General features: G+C 34.7%; 1 protein-coding gene and 2 long non-coding RNA genes across 7 annotated transcripts in view; 1 reads left to right on the plus strand and 2 right to left on the minus strand.

The window, feature by feature from the left end:
- The window catches only part of LOC105663968 (cyclic nucleotide-gated channel alpha-3-like), a 1,281,713-nt gene that overhangs the window by 173,782 nt on the left and 1,087,178 nt on the right, over positions 1-20,753 (minus strand). The gene's annotated exons all lie outside the window — the stretch shown is intronic.
- Positions 6,816-8,449, plus strand: LOC143265279 (uncharacterized). Its single transcript, XR_013039678.1, has 2 exons — positions 6,816-7,108; positions 8,004-8,449. It is a non-coding gene; the product is annotated as an uncharacterized LOC143265279 (long non-coding RNA).
- LOC143265280 (uncharacterized) lies at positions 18,442-19,757 on the minus strand. The gene is made up of 2 exons (XR_013039679.1): positions 18,902-19,757; positions 18,442-18,807 (listed from the first exon to the last, which is right to left on the minus strand). It is a non-coding gene; the product is annotated as an uncharacterized LOC143265280 (long non-coding RNA).

The following is a 20,753-nucleotide window of genomic DNA, read 5'->3' on the forward strand; positions in this document are numbered from 1 at the left end:
ACTGCAGGACGACGCGACGTGTGAACAAACACGGTAAATGAGACCTTGGAGGCTATCTCTGATTTAGGCTAGGAAATTCCCTCGTATACCGTATGTTTTCCAGACGTCGTTCCTGCAATATCACTTAACGCATTCCTAGTTCGTACCTGTCAAACAGGTGAAAAAAGCATCGAGGTTGTTTAATGTTTTGATGTAGCATTTTTTGCCACAGGCATTGAAAACACAGTTTACTTGTTATGATTGTTCTATAGAAGTCGCAGAAAAATATCAATTTCACAATTTGCTTCTACTTTGATCAATGAGGGGCGAAGCAGTTGCTTAGGATTGAAGACTTCAAATTTATTGGAGCACCTGCGATTAAGGCTCTGGAGATTGAAGTTGTCGAATCCACGACGGACGATCATTGAGTAGAAGGCTGAAATAAAAGAATCGAAAAAAGGAAAATCGGAGAAAAATTGATGTCGAAAAGAAACTTTTGGTCGTCTCCTACCCGGGGCGCATAACAAATGTCCTTTAAACTGTCCTTTAGACTTCTTTAGTATTTGAAAGTCATCGATGGATCAAGGTGACTTGAAACTTCGAACTTATTGAATATAGCCTAGTTTAATTTGAAACGTAGACTCAGTGAAGCAGAATCAGAAAATTTTAATAACTTCCTAATTTCCTTCCCATCCGGAAAAAAATTGCCAAACTATGGAAAGCGACTTTTTCGATAACAATTAAAAGTTTAAAAACTGAGAAAGATTTTCTTTTAATTGAAATATTCGAAGAATACATTCTTCTGTTACTTTCACGGAATAATTAATCTTCGAAATAGAATTTCAGCAGAAATCATGATTTTGCTATTATGTACCAGCGTAAACCCATGTATCAGGCACTCACAAGTAAATCTATGGAAGTGTCACTCTCTGACGACATGAAAGTTTAGTGATATAAGATTTATAATTCAATTATTTACATTTTCTTATAAATGTAATGATAACACGTCACTCAATAAATCCCCGGTCTGACACGTATATGGCGTCATTTTAGTACCCCCAGTTTCGTAATTTTGAAGACAATGTATAGAAAGGAATTTCGTGTGTTGATTAAACACTGTTTTTTAATCGGAAAAAATACTGTTGAAGCCAAAAAGTTACTTGATAAGCATTATAGGGACTCTGCATCAGAGAAATCAACTATCATTGACTGGTATGCTAAATTTAAACGCGGTCATACAAGCACCGATGATGCTGAACGCTCTGGTTGCCCAAAATCAGCAGTCGTTCCGGAAAACATAAAAAATGTCCACAAAATAGTTTTAAAGGGCCGTAAACTTAAGTTGTGTGAGATAGCTGATGCCTTGAAGATATCAGAAGGTAGTGTCTTCACAATTTTGCATGAAAATTTGGGCATGTGCAAATTGCTTTCAAAGTGGGTGCCGAGTTTGCTGTTTCACGAAGGCAATGCGCCGTGTCGCAAGTCGATGAACACGATGATTCAATTGAATGAATTACGTTTTGAATTGTTTCCCCACACACCGTACTCCTCAGATTTGGACCCCAGCGACTACCGGCTCTTTGCAGATATGAAAAAAATGCTCCAGGGAAAGAAATTTGGTTCAAATGAAGAAGTGATTGCGGAAACTGAAGCTTATTTTTGGGAAAAAGACAAATCGTTTAATATAAAGGGAATTGAAAAGTTAGAGGAGTGTTCGAATCAATATATCACACTAGAGGGAAAGTATATTGATGATTAAAGTGGAATTTCTAAAAAAAAATTTGGTTTTCTTAGTTAGACCGTAGACTTATTGAGTGACGTGTTATAGTAGAAAGGTCGATCCGTTAAAGTTTAACCGACGATTATTGTCTCCTCCGAAAATAGTGTCTTTGTCAATCGGCAGACGTTACCGAATTTTTAAAGGTCTATCCAAAAAAATGCGCGGTGCCGAATGAACGGTACGAAAGAAAACAATAACTGGACAGAGCGCGAGTGCAAGAGAGTGAGAGTGAGAAAGTGAAAGAGAGAAGGTGAGGGAATGAGAGAGTAAGTGTATGTAAGTAGATATGCATGCAATCGGCGGCTTTATGTAGACAGAGCATCGAGTGAGGATATAATATAAATATGTAAAGAGCAAAGAGCGAATAAGTGTAAAGAGTAAAAAAAGGAGTGAAGAATCGGATGTGTGTGTTTTTTGAAATATGAATTACGAACCGAAATAATCTTACAATATTAAAAATGCAAATGCACAATTCTTTTAAATAGAACTATATGCCACTTTATGTATGATACATTAATGTTATGTAATTTTTTAATAAAAAAGTCTTATAGTATGACCATAACAAAATCAATAGTTTGCAAGATATTTTAAATTTAATACTGAGGTATATCATGCAAGATTTTGAAATATTTAACAAATTGTGAATTTTTTAACATAGCATCCTAATATATATAAGGGGTGTTCAAAACATTCGGAGCCACACGGTAAAATATTACAAGCAATGGAAAAAGAATGGAACTCGTAGCATACGATCTTCGATAGCTTTCTTATATGTGTGCGAAGTGTCGTTATAATTAGTTGTTTAGTTGTCCAGTAATAGTCTGTTGTAACTAACTGTGAGCTGTGACTTTGGTAATTCATAGAAATGTCTGATTTCTGCGAGCAGAGAACGTGCATAAGATGTTGTTTTAATCTTAAGAAAACAGTATCAGAAATAGTGAAGATGCTTTACAGTGCTTTCGGTCATAAAAGTGGCTGGCAAACCTTTTTCCCTTCCCTCGTTTCAAATGAGCACTGAAAGAGTGACGTTTGGATACGCAAGAAGATGTAATTACAACATCGCAATTAAAGTTACTATATTGTAAAAAAATACTGTTAAACCTTCGAATAAACGATGTACAATACATATACAATTTTTTAACACAACTTGTATAATTAAATAAGGTATGAAATATTATTCGATTCTATTATAGATTTGTAAGTTTGACGGCTTTCAAACTTAACCGCCCACAGCCGGCAGTCACATGACTGACGGCTGTGGGAGGGGCGCTGACAAACGGTTTCTTCAGACAAACGGTAACAAACCTAGACTGCGAGAGAGGCAAGAATATTAGAACATAATACATAAAATTGTAAAATACAGAAAGTCCGGCAATTTGTGTTGGTTCAGGTAGAGGAACCTACGAAGTGATAAGTGTATATCGTTCAGATAAGTTGGATATTAAAGTGTTTTTATTTCAGTGTTATACTGCAACAACACGTGTCCGTTTCTTTCCCTACTCCAAACCCGTTACTATAATTAAGAAGCCTTAGGAGAGGCTTACAGATTTTTTTTATATTTTATAATTTAAACGGCAAAAAGTTTGCGAATCACTTGATATTCACTTCAACTTGAATATTTGCGGAATATCGATGGTTTTAAAGCATTTTTTACATAGAATACAATTCGACTTGCACCATTCAGGAATTGGTTTCAAAACCGAAGATATTGCAAAATCACGAGAACGTCATTACGGGTCATTATTTATTTAAATAAGTTTATTTAAATTTAACAATAGGACGACCCTCCGTAACTCGAACCAGTATTTTAGATACTTGAAAGGGCATAATTACAAAATTGCAGGTGTTTTCGACTAGATTGGTTTTAAATTAACCCCTTAGCTTACAATGACGCCTCAGAGGCATCCTAAGTCTATCGAGCCAAACATGAATAAGACGCCACAGAGTCGTCGTAAGTCTACCGGGCAAAACGTAAACAAGACATTTCTGAAACTTGCAACAATAAATCTTTTTTTTTTGTTTAATAATGAACTAATCGTAATTATTTATCAAACATCTTGCAAAGTTAATTGTACCGCGCACGTGTATATGTATACAAATCATAGGAAGTTTGCGATTTGTACAGTTTCGAACGCTGAGCCAAGCTATGCATGTCCCTGCGCGCGACCGACCTTGTTGTCGTTTTTGGCCCGCACAGTTGGAAATTAAATCGTAAGGCAAATGGTTAAAAAGAAAAACTGGTTGTTTTGAATAACAAAGAGAACAACGATAACAGAAAGACTTAAATTATATTATAAACAGAACAAATAAAACACCCTACAAAATCTTTAGATTTTGATTGGTGTTTTAATTTCGTTGGTTGACTTAGATTGACTGTTTAAAACGAACGATCGTTCAGTTTGGACGCTCGGTACTTCGTTTGCCGGACGAAGGAGCTTCCGTCACCTCGCGCGTTACAACTCTATCGATACATACTCGGTGACTCATACACAAACAGTACGTAGAATTGAAAGGGATTTCGAAGTCTGTTTACCGAGAAATTCGCAAATTGGAAAAAAAAGAATTTGTAAGTGTATACGTGCATAAAATAATTTTAAGAAAAAAAATACGCCGACTTCGAAATGCACTAAAAAGTATAAAATAATTTCTATTTCCTAATGAAGTAATTTCTATTTCATTCAATCATACAATTACGTAACAGATATGAATGAAACCTATTTACTCGTTAGGTAGTATACTAAATACATTTCAACCTTTTCGGAGGCGGCGCAAAATTAAAAGATTTTCTTGAACATGTCAACCTTTGGACAGCCGAACATAAGCAAAGCTTGTATAGCTATTTTTTTTCTATATTGTATAACTCGACAGCACGCCGCGAAATAGGTGTTAATGCGTATAGAATGTAACTATGGTCTATCTAGATTCATAGAGTATGCGACGGAAAGACTCGATCGCCGCATATACTATAAAGATAGAGCCCATCTGCCGCAAATTTGGTAATTCCCGCGTCGTGGGCTCCGTTTATAGGTTCTTAGATCCATGGCTTCCACATGCGAACGAAGTCGATTCAATTTCATTTATATCACAAACGTTGCGAAATGAAGATGCAGTCATTACATTTACGTATATTACCAGATATATCTATAATGGTTCGTATTCTTTCTCAGGATTTATTAATTTTTAATACGCCATACCACAATCAACTGGTTATTGGCAGCAACGTTTACTGAGGTATTTTTAATTTTGCACCGCCTCCGAAAAAGTTGAAATGTATTTAATAAACTACCTAACGAGTAAATAGATTTCATTCATATCTGTTACGTAATTGTATAATTGAATGAAAAAGAAATTATTTTATACTTTTTAGTGTATTTCGAAGTCGGTGTATTTTTTTCTTAAAATTATTTTATGCCGGTTCGATTGTAACATTTACGGTAGAGGTCCTACATTTTTTGTAGTGTGCCGAACGTAGAAAGAGACAGCGATACAAAAAACAAGGAGGGATAGAATTTCGAGCGTTCGGCAAACATGAAAGACGAAGTATCGTCGTCGTTTCGGCGGCCAATCGTGTTTCATTCTTGACTGATTTCGAGAGGGATCCCCCCAGTAGTGGGGATACAATTTTAACATTTACGGTCGAGATCTTTTTAACATTTACGGAGAGAATACTGTATGTATTAGTTTGGTTGTTACTCAACGTTATATATGAAGTGAAATCAATATTTTATGTACACGATGAAATATTACTTTTATTGGAAGTGTCAAAAAAACTTCATTATTTATAAGAAGAATTGTTACTTATGTGTATTTTTAAACAAAATTTTTTGTACAAATATTTCAAAACTGTTCAAATTTAAAGTGTTTTCGAAGATGAAGCTGCATTTTTATATCGATTCACCTTTATTTCGGATATACAGTAAAGACTGGATAACTGCGACAAACGATGGACTGGATGACTGCAACGTTACTATCCTCACCACTTAGGGGGTTCCCCCTTGAATTTTGACACTTGACGAGCGAGCAGCGTATGTAATGTAATCCGAACCGGTGTATCCACGTGACAACACTAATGCAACAGTAAAACTTTTTTATTTTTTGGTTTTGCTAAATATTACTTTTACCGATGTAATTGTGAGATTGTCCTGATCAAAATAAGACCAAACACGACATAATTTGAACAACATTTGTTTATGTAGTAATATTGTTTGTTTTTTCGTGTTTGAATAAAATAATTGGACGCACACCAGAATATGAATAAGCACGGTTATATAATATATATTTGATAAAGGACGATATACAATAAAATACAGGATTTGAAAAGACGATGGAGCACTCACGAAAACTATACTGATACTTGCGACGGTTCAAGACTAACTAACTGCTTTTTGAAATACGGACGGTTTGGAAAAGGTGACCCGTCGTTCGCTTCGTGCAAACCGTTGGCTCACGACCTTCGCTATCCTCAACATTTCGAATGTATTGTCTATTTCTATTTAAGTCTAATTTCTTAAATAAAGAGGCTAAAATTATATAAATATTACAATTTATAGATATATAGATAAATAAATATGAAATGGTTAAAATAGATTGTATTTTTCTCTTGTATATCCATGGTATATTCTCCCTTATTTTAAATTTATAACCTCTATAGCAGTAAATTTTCGAAGTAGTCCGAACTGGAACCAGCAAATTTCCAGTGTTGTTAGAACCACCAAGTGTTCGTAAATGGTGCAAAGTGAACTGTATTAATTTAAAGTATGTCAATTATTAAATGATTGTTTGAAGTAAGTGTGAGTTGAATTTCGAAATTCTATATAATGTAATCAAAGTTATAGTTTCTCATTTTATGCGCAATTTTAGAAATAAACGTGGTTAGCATTGGCTACAAACGGTATTTTTAAGACGTATAACTTTTTAATGAGTATATTTTGAATTCTAAATTCTTATCCAAAATGGAATTTATTCTATGTTGAAGCTAAAGCCTTGACCATGTTTTAGCCGTCTTTAGAAAACCCTACATCCTTGGAAGTTAATTAGGGTCTGGGGGCCTGCAAGTACTCCCGGTATGGACACATGTACTGTCGTTGCAGTTTTTTCTTAGTTTAGTTCTAACCGTGCGCCCGCCTCGTAAACACCGAATTCTATTATAGGTTATTTCATAGTTTATTATCACTTATAAATATAATAACTATTCTGATAAACTGTACGCGTGTGTTTTATTTCACATAACCTCTGAACATTCTAGTTAACACTTGCATGAACATTATCAATAAACAGCGCGGTAGTTGGAGAAAAGTGGAAATAAAAATATTACCCAGCCATCTTCTCGTGAACGGACAACAGTTGACAGTATACCAAGTTATTTATTAATAGAGTGAGATAAACTAGCACTGTGGTAATGTAAAGCCAATATTGTAGTGATATACATATTTACATGAACCAGTTATTAGGAGAAGTAGCTGACCTGGTTAAGTTACACTTCTAAACTCAAATAAATGGGTGTTCGCACACCAAAATTTTAGTTTTCGCGTTAGCATCTATTGTGTTCTAGTGAAAAGAGGATGCAAGTTTGTTCTGACCGTGCTTTCCAATGTTCAGAAAGTAACGTAGAATAAAGGTTCTAAGAACGAGAATTGAAAGAATAGAAATAGTATTATAGAATACTCGTGGCGGTTGTAACATTCTATTTCTTAATGATCATTTATTGTAGAACATTACCTGAAAGCCTTTAATTTAACAGTTAAACAATTGTTAAACAATTAGTTCTAAAATATGTATAGGTTTTGGGTTATTACGAACAATTAATAATTGGATAAGCTTTTTTTATTTTAATGTTTGTAAATTATACTTTGACAAGTATTTCCATATTTGGTTTATAGTGAATTAGTGATGTAATTTAGTGACATTCGAATTTAATCCAATGTTAACCAGCTTTAACAAATTCGTGTCGGCTCGCTTCACGTATCAAAATCCTTCAATTTCAAAACTACCAAATTCTTAAATCCCTCGATCCGAAAAAATCTTAGATTCCCAAATAGCCAGAACTTTAAGTGTGTAGATCCCATATCTCAAGATCCTGAGTCCCTAAATCTCGAAGTCCCCAAATATCAAGATTCTCAAATTCCTATGTGCCAAATTAACTAATACCTATATTTTTAAATGCTCAAAAATTAAGTGGGTGTCTCATTCGCTTTGATTATTTATCAGTAATACTAGATTCTACTAATCAAGTGTTTTTTTTTAGTAACGAGTCACGACTTTTCCGTGGAGAAGGTGATGATATTTCGAGTTCCACTCACCACTAGCTGAAGTAATTTTGTCCAACGACAACAGATCGATGACGTCACCAGATCTAGCTATTTTTAACCTCGGAAGAAGCGAGGCGAGTATCTGCACTGCGATAGTGGACGTTGAGGAAGAGGGGTAAAAGCGGTACTGGAAAACCAGTGTCATCCCTGGAGTGTGCTCTACTTGACTCATTCATCCTCCTGACCGAGAGAATGAGACTGAGAGAATTGACTGGGTCTTAACAATTGATAGATATAAACAAGGTCTGATTGATGGTTTAAAAATGTACGATTGATGATTACAAGGCCTTAAGAGTCCAGAGTCTTGTAGTAGTTATAACAGTTGGTTGAGGAAAGTTTGTAGTAAAAATAATTAACAATAAAAAGTTAACAATAGTCAAAATGACTAGTTTCAGATATCACATTTTATTATATATTAGAAAAGCTTATTGTCGTGTATTTGTTAAAATGTTTCATCCTTTATTGAGATAAAGAATGATTGTATGTGCTATCAAGTTCTAGTAAAATTTAATAAAAATGGGATAAGTTTCTAGCTGACAAATTAATCGTTGCAATATAAATACCCATACCTAGTATGGAATACTGTAAACGGGATTAATTTGATCCTAAAAGTCGATGTTTCAAATTATTCGTCTGATCCTTATAATACTAAAAAATATTTTATTATTTCTGTAGTCGCGAGTAGATTAAGAGAATAGGCATCGCTAGCGGGTGTCGCCCCCTATCGGCAAATACCGATATCGTTAAATATAAGGGCAAGTAGAATGCGAAATTCGGGAGAGAGAAAAAGAAGCATCAATAGACGGACTGTCTAGAGACGTGTTGTGTGGGCCACGAGGGACTGTGTGCCGTGAGAGATTATATTTTGTCGTTACGTGCCTCTATTCTATAATAGTTAAGCAACAGAACAATTATTTAGTTTCCTATTTTTCCTTTTTCTTTTTGTAAATATTAAGTTTGTATAATTGAGTTTAAAAATATATAAGTAAGTTTAAGTTACCTGTGACTACATTTCTATGTTGTAATTATTTTTTAGTTAATCTTTGCTGCATATCTTATTACACTATTTAATTTTCTGCATATTAATTTTAAATAGGTGCATGATATTTTATACTGCTTGTTGGTTTTTATACTTATATTTTTTTTAGTTGTTTATCTAAAATAATGAGGCATTTTGGTACAAGAACCGTATGATATTAGTAGACTACTTATGATTTATGAATTGTTGTTCAACTTTCGAACTTAATACAGACGAAGATTTTAATTTAACATAGCTTAATTTGCTCATTCAGGGTATTCCAAATGCAGTAAATATGTATTCGATATGTGCACCACTCTCGGGTCTGAACTGGTGCAGATATCGTACAGTTCCTACATTGATTGATGTTTTGCCGAACGTAGAAAAGGACAGCGAGCGAAGGATACCGAATGTAAACAAACGAAAACATAGTGAGGGATAATACTAATGAGTAAAACTTCTTTATTTTCCATTTTTTCGTCACCCAACTTTTACTAATGTATTCTTCATACTTTTCCGATTAAAATAAGACTAAACAGTAAATAATTTAGACTATGTATAGTACATGTTCGATATCAGTCTCCTTCGCTCGAAATGTAGGACCTATACGATATCTGCACCAGTTTGGACCCAAGAATGGTGCAGATATCGTACAGGGCCTACATTTCCAGCGAAGGAGACTGAACGTAAACAAACAGTGACCTACCAGAAGGACACTCCTAATGCAAGAATAAAACTTTTTTATTTTTGAATAAAAATACTTTTCACGAATACTTTTCACATTTCTTACTCTTCGGATCTGCCATTTCGACCATAGACCCCGCCTATTTGTTTCGGCAGGCAGAGTCAAACTTGCGGCACTTACCGTAACAATAAGACCGCTTTTATGACTTACTCGTCAAACCGAGACGTCACTGCTGAAAATCACTAAATTTGTAACCGTTATATCTCGAAAACTAATGCAAATCGGGTAAGTACATGAAACCTTGATGAATTCGTCTTGAAAAGCACTATCGCCTGATCGGAAAAAAAATATATAGTTCTATTTAAAAAACGAAACTTCACATCAGGGTGTGTGGGGGTGAGTGTTGTAAGCATGAAAGTTTTTAGTTCATCACTGTAAGTCGAAGAGCGCAGTCGTGGACCTGCTTGCGAAATAAACGGAAAGCTAAGGGTGAAAAGTAAAGTTATTATTTTTCCCTGTCGCGTACTCATCCCATAGAAGTTTTACTCATTAGTATTATCCCTTGTAGCGGGACATGGTTCACAGCGTTGGTAGAAATTAGCATTGACCGTCTACAAATATTTAGGTGTAGGCAGTTAAGCCTAAAGTCTGTAAGTCGGCGAAATTATTTTATGTTTTTTGGAGGTGCGTAGCTGAATAGGCTACCCTACCATAAACGCTGCCAGCCATGTCCCGGTACAGTTCATTAGGCCACATGGTCAGCACGGACCGGAAGGACACTTTCGGTTAACAAATTATAATTTATAATACTTTTTCCCCCGCCGAAAATGGGAGGTCTCAGCGAGGAAAATAACTCCACCCTCTACTGTGTAAGGAGTTACGCCTTCTCCAAAAAGGTAATATACATGTATATTGCGGAAAGGCGTCAAAAGAAAGATTATCAGTCAAGCTTCCGATATTGTACATTGCATATTTCTCAGTAAAAACCTCTACCCTTGCACAAGCACTGTTGCGAGTACTTATTCATTTACCTCGCTTACCTTGCGACATCCCTCACTATGTTTCCGTTTGTTTACATTCGGTATCCTTCGTCCGTTGTCCTTTCCTACGTTCGGTAAAACATCAATCAATGTAGGACCTGTACGATATCTGCACCAGTTCAGACCCAAGAATGGTGTACATATCGAATATTTACTGTATTGGGTGTGTCGCTGTAACCGATGCGCCTCCAAACCAGGAGCTGTGCATCAAAGTGGGGGTTACGACTTACCGGAACTGTCACACCGCGATGTATTGTCGAAAGCGATATTGAAGGGTGAACTGTAATTCGTTTTGAATATCACAGGGGAAGCTGTAACTGTTCAAGCAGGAGAGAAAATAGCACAAGGCGAGCAATGCGAAGGGTGTGAGGCGGAGCGGCAAATTAACATAGAGCCGGTGAAGCTGGAATTGGTTGACACGGACGTATGCGGCGAAGATGCAGAACGAGTCTTCCAGTTACTGAAAAAACTACAAGGGTCTCGTCGCCAGGAATATACACCAACTTGGGTGTTAGAATTGAAAAATAAACAAATGGTGGAGGATGTGATGTTTTTAGAAAAAGTATTTCCAGATGATAGGTTATGTGAAGCTTGTATAAAAGGGAAACAAGCCAAATTGCCATTTGAAAAGGCAAAAGATAAACATCACATTACACGACTATTGTTTATAGTGCATACAGATGTTTGTGGTCAAATCACTCCTTCGACAATTAATAATAAAAGGTATCTTGTTACATTTATAGATGAATATACGCATTATTGTGTAACATATTTACTTGAAAATAAATCAGACATATTCACAATGTTTAAAGATTATGTTGCAAAAAGTGAGACTCGTTTTAATTTGAAAATTGTCAATATATATTGTGATAATGGCAAAGAATATTTATCAAACGAGATGAAAAATTATTGTATAGAAAAAGGAATGAGTTATCATTTAAAGGTCCCGTGAACTCCACAATTGAATGGTGTTGCAGAACGGATGAATAGAAGAATAACGGAAAAAGCACGTGCAATGATAAGCGGTGCAAGTTTAGAAAAAGAGTTTTGGGGAGAAGCAGTTTTAACTGCTACATATTTGATTAATTTAACCCCATCGAAAGCTCTTACTGTTAATAAAACCCCATTTGAATTGCGGTATAATAAAAAGCCCAAATTGAAATATTTAAAGGTTTTTGGTTCTACGGTATATTAGTAAAGTCAGACAGTCGAAATTTGACGAGAAGTCTTATAAGTGCATTTTGGTAGGGTTTACACCAAATGGTTATAAAGTGTGGAATGTAGAAAATGGGAGATAGTAAGAGATGTAGTAGTTGATGAATTTAATTACTTAGAATCTCGGCCTATAATAAAGAAAAGTGATTTTAAACGTGACTTGTGTGAAACTGATGCATCTCGAGAGATGTCAAAATCAGTAGATATACAATGCGAATTTAATAAATCTGATAATCAAAAATCAGATGTATTAAAGAAAAGGAAATCTGATAACAATGAATCAGATATGGTAGAACCGAGAACAAAAATAATGTCAGATCAAGGAAATAGTAAATCTGTAACAGAAACAGATGTAACAGGAGAGTCGGGACCGGAGAAAAATGAAGTAAATGAATTAAAAGATAATATAGAACCTAGAAGACGTGATATGATTAAGCAACTCCCTCCTATGTCATATCATGAGTTGGATATTGACAATGATTATCTTTTGTGCGCACAGTCAGTAGTTTTAAAAATTCCTACTTCATTTGATGAAATTAAAACTAGAGAAGATAGAGTCAAGTGGGAACAAGCGATTGCAGATGAAATAAACTCATTAGTTATTAATAAAATGTGGGATTTGGTATCGAAGCCAAAAGATAAGAACATTGTTGATTGTAAATGGGTATTTACGATAAAGAATGATGAATTCGGAAATCCAATGAAATATAAAGCTCGACTTGTGGCTCGTGGTTTCAGCCAGAAATATTTAGAAGATTATAACGAAACATTTGCACCTGTAGCTAGGATATCAAGTTTCAGATTTTTCATGACCTTTGCAAATCAGAATAATTTATTAGTTCATCACATGGATGTGAAGACGGCATTTTTAAATGGTATTTTAAGAGAAGAAATTTATATGCGAATTCCAGAAGGTGTCATATGTGATAATAATAATCAAGTGTGTAAATTGAATAAAGCTTTGTATAGTCTTAAACAAGCAGCGAGGTGCTTTGAGATGTGGTGGTTTGAGATGTTTGAAAAAGCTCTTGTAGAGAAAGGTTTCCGAAATTCATCAGCAGATCGTTGTATTTATATGTTAGATCGAAAGAATATATTAAAGAATATATATGTCGTATTATATGTGGATGATCTAGTGATAATAACTGCTGAATTTGACACGATGACAAATTTCAAAAATTATTTGAAAAATAGATTTTTAATGACAGATTTAAATGAAATTAAATTGTTCCTTGGTATAAAAATTGAAAGAACTAATGAACCAATAACGTTGGATCAGAGTGCGTATATTAAGACTGTTTTTAAGAAATTTAATATGGTAGATTGTAAACCTATTACCACACCTCTTCCAAGTGTATTGGATTATACAGGGTGTCCGCGCCAAAGTGTTACACCTTAATATCTCATGAACTATTGATGTCACGAAAAAGTGCTTATATGGAAATTGCAGGGTAAAAGAGGCCCTATGTTTTGGCAGAAGCAAAATTTTTTTATTGTTATTAATGTAAAAGATATGATGGTGAAGTTTCGTTTTTTTAAATGGAACTATAATTTTTTTCTCGATCAGGTGATAGTGCTTTTCAAGACGAATTCATCAAGGTTTTATGTACTTACCCGATTTTTATTAGTTTTCGAGATATAACGCTTAGAAATTTACTGATTTTCAGCAGTGACATCTCGGTTTGACGAGTAAGTCATAAAAACGTTCTTATTGTTACGGTAAGTGCCGCTGGTGTGACTCTGCCTGCCGAAACAGATAGGCGGGGTGTATGGTCAAAATGGCAGGTCCGAAGAGTAAGAAACGTGAAAACTATTGTCCATTACGATTTAAGTTTTCCGTATCGAAGATGATATTAATTGTAATTTGGAAGGTTGGGACATTTATTTAAATGTTTCAGTGCAAGGTAGGTATAAAGACAATTTAACAATATAACTGACTTGAAAAATAGAATACACAATGCATGCGTAAATATCCCGTGCGAAATTATGGAAAACGTCGAGAACGAATTTGTAAAACGTATACAAACTTGTATTTCAAATAGCGGAAAGCACGTGGAATAAATTTTTTGCATATTATTTTTTGTTAAATTGTCTTTATACCTACCTTGTACTGAAACATTTAAATAAATGTCCCAACCTTCCAAATTACAATTAATATCATCTTCGATACGGAAAACTTAAATCGTAATGGACAATAGTTTTCACGTTTCTTACTCTTCGGACCTGCCATTTTGACCATACACCCCGCCTATCTGTTTCGGCAGGCAGAGTCACACCAGCGGCACTTACCGTAACAATAAGAACGTTTTTATGACTTACTCGTCAAACCGAGATGTCACTGCTGAAAATCAGTAAATTTCTAAGCGTTATATCTCGAAAACTAATAAAAATCGGGTAAGTACATAAAACCTTGATGAATTCGTCTTGAAAAGCACTATCACCTGATCGAGAAAAAAATTATAGTTCCATTTAAAAAAACGAAACTTCACCATCATATCTTTTACATTAATAACAATAAAAAAATTTTGCTTCTGCCAAAACATAGGGCCTCTTTTACCCTGCAATTTCCATATAAGCACTTTTTCGTGACATCAATAGTTCATGAGATATTAAGGTGTAACACTTTGGCGCGGACACCCTGTATAACTTTAAATTCGGATGTAAAATATGATGCACCTTGTCGGAATTTAATTGTGGTGTTTGATGTACATAATGATTTGTACAAGACCTGATTTAAGTATAGCCGTAAATATTTTGAGTCGGTATACAAACAAAAATAATAAAGAGTTGTGGCAAAATCTCAAAAGAGTTCTAAGATATCTAAAAGGATCAGCTGAAGTTAAATTAACGTATGTTAGAAATAATTATAAAAATTTTTTAAGTAGCTATGTAGATTCAGATTGGGGAGGTAGTGAAAATACAGATCGAAGGAGCACAACGGGATATGTATTCAAGTTGTACGAAAAATGTACAATCTATTGGAATACTAAAAGAAAGACATCGGTAGCTGCTTCATCTACTGAAGCCGAATATATGGCGCTTTTTGAAGCTGTCAGAGAGGCACTCTGATTAAAATCCTTGGCAATTAGTGTTAATATAAGTATTTCTGATCCAATAATAATATATGAAGACAATATAGGTTGCATTAATATTGCAAGTAATCCTAGCAGTCATAAACGATCAAAACATATTGACATAAAATACCATTTTTCTAGAGAACAAGTTGAAAAGAATGTAATAAAACTTGAATTCATTCCCACAGGTGAATAATTAGCCGATATATTAACGAAGCCGTTGTCAGGAAATAAATTCCAGGAATTTACTAAAGAAATGAACTTAATATAAATTTTATAATTCTTAATTCTTGCATATGTTTATATAATTCTGTTTAAATTCTGTTTAAATGTTGATAATAGTTATAATTTGTTGTAAATGAAAGTTAACATGGTCTAATCAGGTTTTCCTGGGTTTTCCTGATTCTTTGCAACAAATATTGGGCCATATGTATTTCCCAGGTAAGACAAGGAAGGACTGTCTTATTTAATAAGGAGATTAATTTAGTTATACCAGTTTTGTTAAGTATACCAAATTTATTTTTGAGGGAGCGTGTTGAATTTCCATATTAAAGTGGCAAAAATAAATTTATAAGAAGTCGGTAATAAGATGTCGATAATTATGAATGTTAGATTATCGATTATATATACGATGCCACTCGCTTCAATTTAGATTCGCAAATGTTAAATAAAATAATTCTAATATTCTATTTCGTTCTTGTTTCCTTCGTGAATTTTCTGCATTGCACACAGATACATTATATCAAGTTATTTAAGTGGTTCTTCCTAAGTCTTTCTTAATTATAAATATATAAAGTTTTTAAAAGTTATAAGTGTTCAATTCTATTATTTATTATTAATAATAATGAATTCTATCTATATTAATAATTTTTATATATTCGTTTAATACCCATACCATATTCCATTAGGAATCAGCTGAAAGATGTCGTCCACGGGCTGAAGGACGCCGGTATTATCGAGGATAGCGTCTCACCATTTGCGAGCCCGGCTCTGCTTGTAAGAAAGCGCAGCAACGAAATAAGGGTATGCGTTGACTATCGTGCGTTAAACAAAGTAATTTTAAAAAATATTATAAACCAGATGAGATACTATGCGTGGATGAATTCTTAGTGCCATTTCGAGGCCGCATAGTATTTCACCAATATATAAAATAAAAACGTCACGAATATGGCATTAAAGTTTTTAAATTATGTAGTAGGCCAGGATATACTTATTCATTTCGAATTTACATAGGCAAAGACGAAAATACAAATGAAATACCTGGAAACAAGTCGACTGAGATTGTAATGGCTCTTTGTCAAGATATTTTAGGCAAAGGCCACACTATCTGTATACATAGATAATTGATACACAGCGTTGATCTGGGGGAAAGATTAATTGATATGCGTACACATTTATTGGGTACCCTACGAAAAAATTGGCGCGGCAATCCAAAAAAAGTAGTGGCCCAAAAATTAAAACGTGAAGATGTAATCGCGCGGGAAAATAAAAATGGAGTAACTATCTTAAAATGGAAAGATAAAAGAAATGTGTTGATGCTATCTACAAAACATTCAGCAAAAATGACAACAATACAGAAAAGAAACTGTTCAAAAGAAAAGCCAAAAATGGTATTTGAATATAATTTAGGGAAATCTTCAGTCGACTTATCTGATCAAATGATTGCTTATGGCTCACCACTGCGTAGAACTATAAAATGGCACAAGAAACTGGCAATAGAACTTTTACTAAATACTTGTACTATAAATTCAGTAGTGTTATTCAAACAAATAACTCGGAAAAATATTGCAATTCCTGATTTTATGGTGAAATTAGCAATGTATCTAATGAAATGCTCCGATAATGATTGTATTTCTCAAAAACAATGCGTGCAGAGCATACCTTGTCATGAATTTAAAAAAATGCCGGGAAATGCACGAAATGTAAATGTGTAAATGATGATCAAAGTAAGAAAGACACCAAAAACGCACCAATTTTTCCTGATATTTTTCAATTTATTTAAAAAACTATGGGTCTAGGCGAAAATCTAACCATCGCACATGACAGAGTAGACATTTCTGCAGAAGAAAGCATCAAGCGAAGTTACAAAATCACCTTTGCTTCCTTTTTATAAAAAAAATAGTTCAGCAAAACATGCGCCGCTGTCAGTGGTACTCAATGTTGGTGCGGCGCGGTAGTCGCGAAATAACACTGTACAACAGCCAACTGATTTCGTAACGGCTACGATGAAATTCTTATAGATTTTTGCGAGCTGAATACGAATCTGAAATCCGTTTTTCTCTAGGACGTACAGTTTTGGAGAAAATTTAAACATATTTAAATATTTACAATGTAATAACAATTTATACAGTTTTATTCAAGAAAATTCACAGATTCTTCTCGTGTAAAAAGCCACGGAATAGCTGCTACGGTAAAAGCACAAAAAGTTTCCAAAGTTGAAAATTTGTAATTTTTTTTTAAATTAATTTTCTTAAAAACTATGTCCTAGAGAAAAACGGATTTCAGATTCGTATTCACCTCGCAAAAATCTATAAGAATTTCATAGTAGCCGTTACGAAATCAGTCGGTTGTTGCACAGTGTAATATGTATATTTTTCATGTAGTAATAAAATTATTTTTGTATATTCTATATTGCATTAATTTCTTCAAACCATTACAGTAAATATTCGATATGTGCACCATTCTCGGGTCTGAACTGGTGCAGATACATATCGTACAGTTCCTACATTGATTGATGTTTTGTCGAACGTAGAAAGAGACAGCCATACAAAAGACAAAGAGGGATAGAGTTTCGAGCGTTCGGCAAACATGAAAGACTCGTGCGTGTTCTGTCTTTTAAATTTAAAAATTAAAATTCTTTATTTTTGGTTTTTCGTCAATGGAACTTTTACCATCGTATTTGTCTCGTTTTTCTGATTAAAATGACACCAAACACAATATGATTACGATCGTAATTACTTATGTAACAAGCCATAAAAGTTTGGGATGTAACATTTACGGTAGAGGTGCGAATTCCTTCTAAAGGCTTGCTATACAAGTATTATGATTTTAATTATACCGTGTTTGGTACCATTTTAATCAGAAAAACGAGACGAATACGATAATCAAAGCTTCATTGATGAAACTCCAAAAATAAAGAATTTTGATTTTTGAATTTAAAAGACAAAAGACGCACGAGTGTTTCATGTTTGCCGAACGCGTCAACCTTCTGCTTCTCTTTCTTTTCAATTCGCCGTCCTCTTTTATGTTAAAAACTTTAATCACTCGTTACAGACACAATTGTTAACGTAATTATATTGTAGGAACGGGGTGCGGGATGGCAAATAAAAAGGAACTATCCAATGAAATAAATGGGTGATTCTATTTCGCTATCGTGTATACAAAAAATTCCAAATTCGCTGTGATTGCTATTTTCGCTGTACTCGCATTCGCTTCTCTCAAAAAACTGCTTCGTTTCGACTCTCATGCCTTGACCCACTCGCGATCTACTTTCTCTCTTTCTTTACATGTTCTCTCTCTCTCTTTCGCTCGTCAAATGTTTCTTTTGTTCGCCTGCATCCATACTTCGCATTCGCACTATCTCACTCGTACCGTCGCACACGCACTATCGCACTCGCACTGCTTCACGGTAATCGCCCAAACATATGATTTGGCCCAGGTCAATGCCCTCCTACAATATCATGTTTGGTGTCATTTTAATCAGGAAATCTAGACAAATACAACAGTAAAAGTTTCATGAAAAAATAGTAAAAAATAAGAAAGTTACAATCTTTTCCTTTGCTTTCATTAGTATGTGTCTCACCGATATTTGATCCTCGTCGTTTCGGCGACCGATCGTGTTTCATTCTTGACTGATTTCGAGGGGGATCCCCCCAGTAGTGGGGATACAATTTTAACATTTACGGTAGAGATCTTTTTAACATTTACGGAGTGAATACTGTAGTAACAATGGTATTATTGAAAAATTGATGAGTATCCATATTTACTATAATTATGTACTGTCCAGAGTATGAGAGAAAACTAGTGGGACGGGAACGGGACAAAGAGGGTAGGCCGCTAGGACCACCTAATCCCCACTTTTCGACTCACGCGTAGCTCCCACCATTCATCCGGAATGGTGTGGTTTTACATAGGTATAGAAACAGATATTGCTACTATATGTTAAAAAGCTCTATCTTTTTCCTCTTACGCGATGCGTAAAACTTTTGGACACTACGACAATGGAATGCCGCTCAATGTATCGCTCGTTCTGTCTCGCTTGTTCTACATATATCTGACCCACTCTCCGCGTCATGCGACCGATTAGTGTATGCGTGCGCCTCGACAAATAGCGCGTTATTGCCGAAAATGCGTGTGACAAAAGGTGGCAACGTTACAATCTAACCACTGCGACGCTCTTTTCGTCCCTCTAGCCCCGTTCCCGTCCCGCTAGTTTTCTCTCGTACTCTGGACAGTATATGATATATTAAAATTTCAATTTGTATATTGGCGTATTTTAATATATTTTAAATGCATAATCATCCGCAATTTAACAATTAGTTATCGCGGAGTTGGGACTGGACTTATATTCGGAACAGTGTCGGAATTTTGAATTTACCATCTTCAAAAAATTAATGAAAATATCGGGTACAAAAGAAACAAGGATAATTCTATTTCAATCTCATTACCAATCGTAAACCGGATAATTCGAATTTTATTGTAATATTTATCCCAGTCTCTTACAGAATATTATTAGAATCGAGAGAAATCAATCAAGGCCACAACATGATATTTCTTGCATCGTTCTCCCAATTCCTCTTATGCTTATCGAACAAATGGTTTAATTTCCGCGAATTTATGGCAGCAATGGAGAATATAGTGACATGATTCTCGAATGACCCACTTCATACTCGATGGAACTTAATTTTTCAAGACGGACCACCACCACAGTACAGTCGCGAGGTAAGGCAGTTTTTAAATGAAAATTATCGGAGCTGAATCTATCTCCAGATCTTTCCCGAGTGGATTTTTATTTGTTGGGCTACGTTAAGTCTATTGTATGTAGTGATGAGTAGTAATGTCTCAAACAATTATGACAAAAAGTTATTATGGCGTATGACGAACCCGTACGTAGAAGTTTGTTAAGAAAAGTACAATTGTCTATGTAACAATATGGAGAACACTACTTGCAATTTGTGAACTAAGCGAAATTACGCTGAAATATTGTGGCTTTGACTCCCGATGTATTCCATGTGTAACGTCTCTGGAACCTAGGTTCAGATAGTTACAAGCGCTAGGAAGGTAAAGAGCGGCTTTTACCCACTAAACGACTCGTTTTCGCAAATAACTAATCTAAAGAATGTGGGATTCGTGTGGTGTGCGGTTAAGGAGTGAAATCCACAGGCCAATATCTTTCAACAATAAAATAATTTTAAGAAAAAAAATACGCCGACTTCGAAATGCACTAAAAAGTATAAAATAATTTCTACTTCCTAATGAAGTAATTTCTATTTCATTCAATCGTACAATTACGTAACAGATATGAATGAAACCTATTTACTCGTTAGGTAGTATATTAAATACATTTCAACCTTTCAGAAAGAACAGTATAGCTTAAAAATGAAATTTTTTAAAATCTAATGCAGCATTCATTGTATGCAAAAATGTCTATGGAA

Source organism: Megachile rotundata, chromosome 10 (genome assembly GCF_050947335.1).
Source record: "Megachile rotundata isolate GNS110a chromosome 10, iyMegRotu1, whole genome shotgun sequence".
NCBI classification, from domain to species: domain Eukaryota; kingdom Metazoa; phylum Arthropoda; class Insecta; order Hymenoptera; family Megachilidae; genus Megachile; species Megachile rotundata.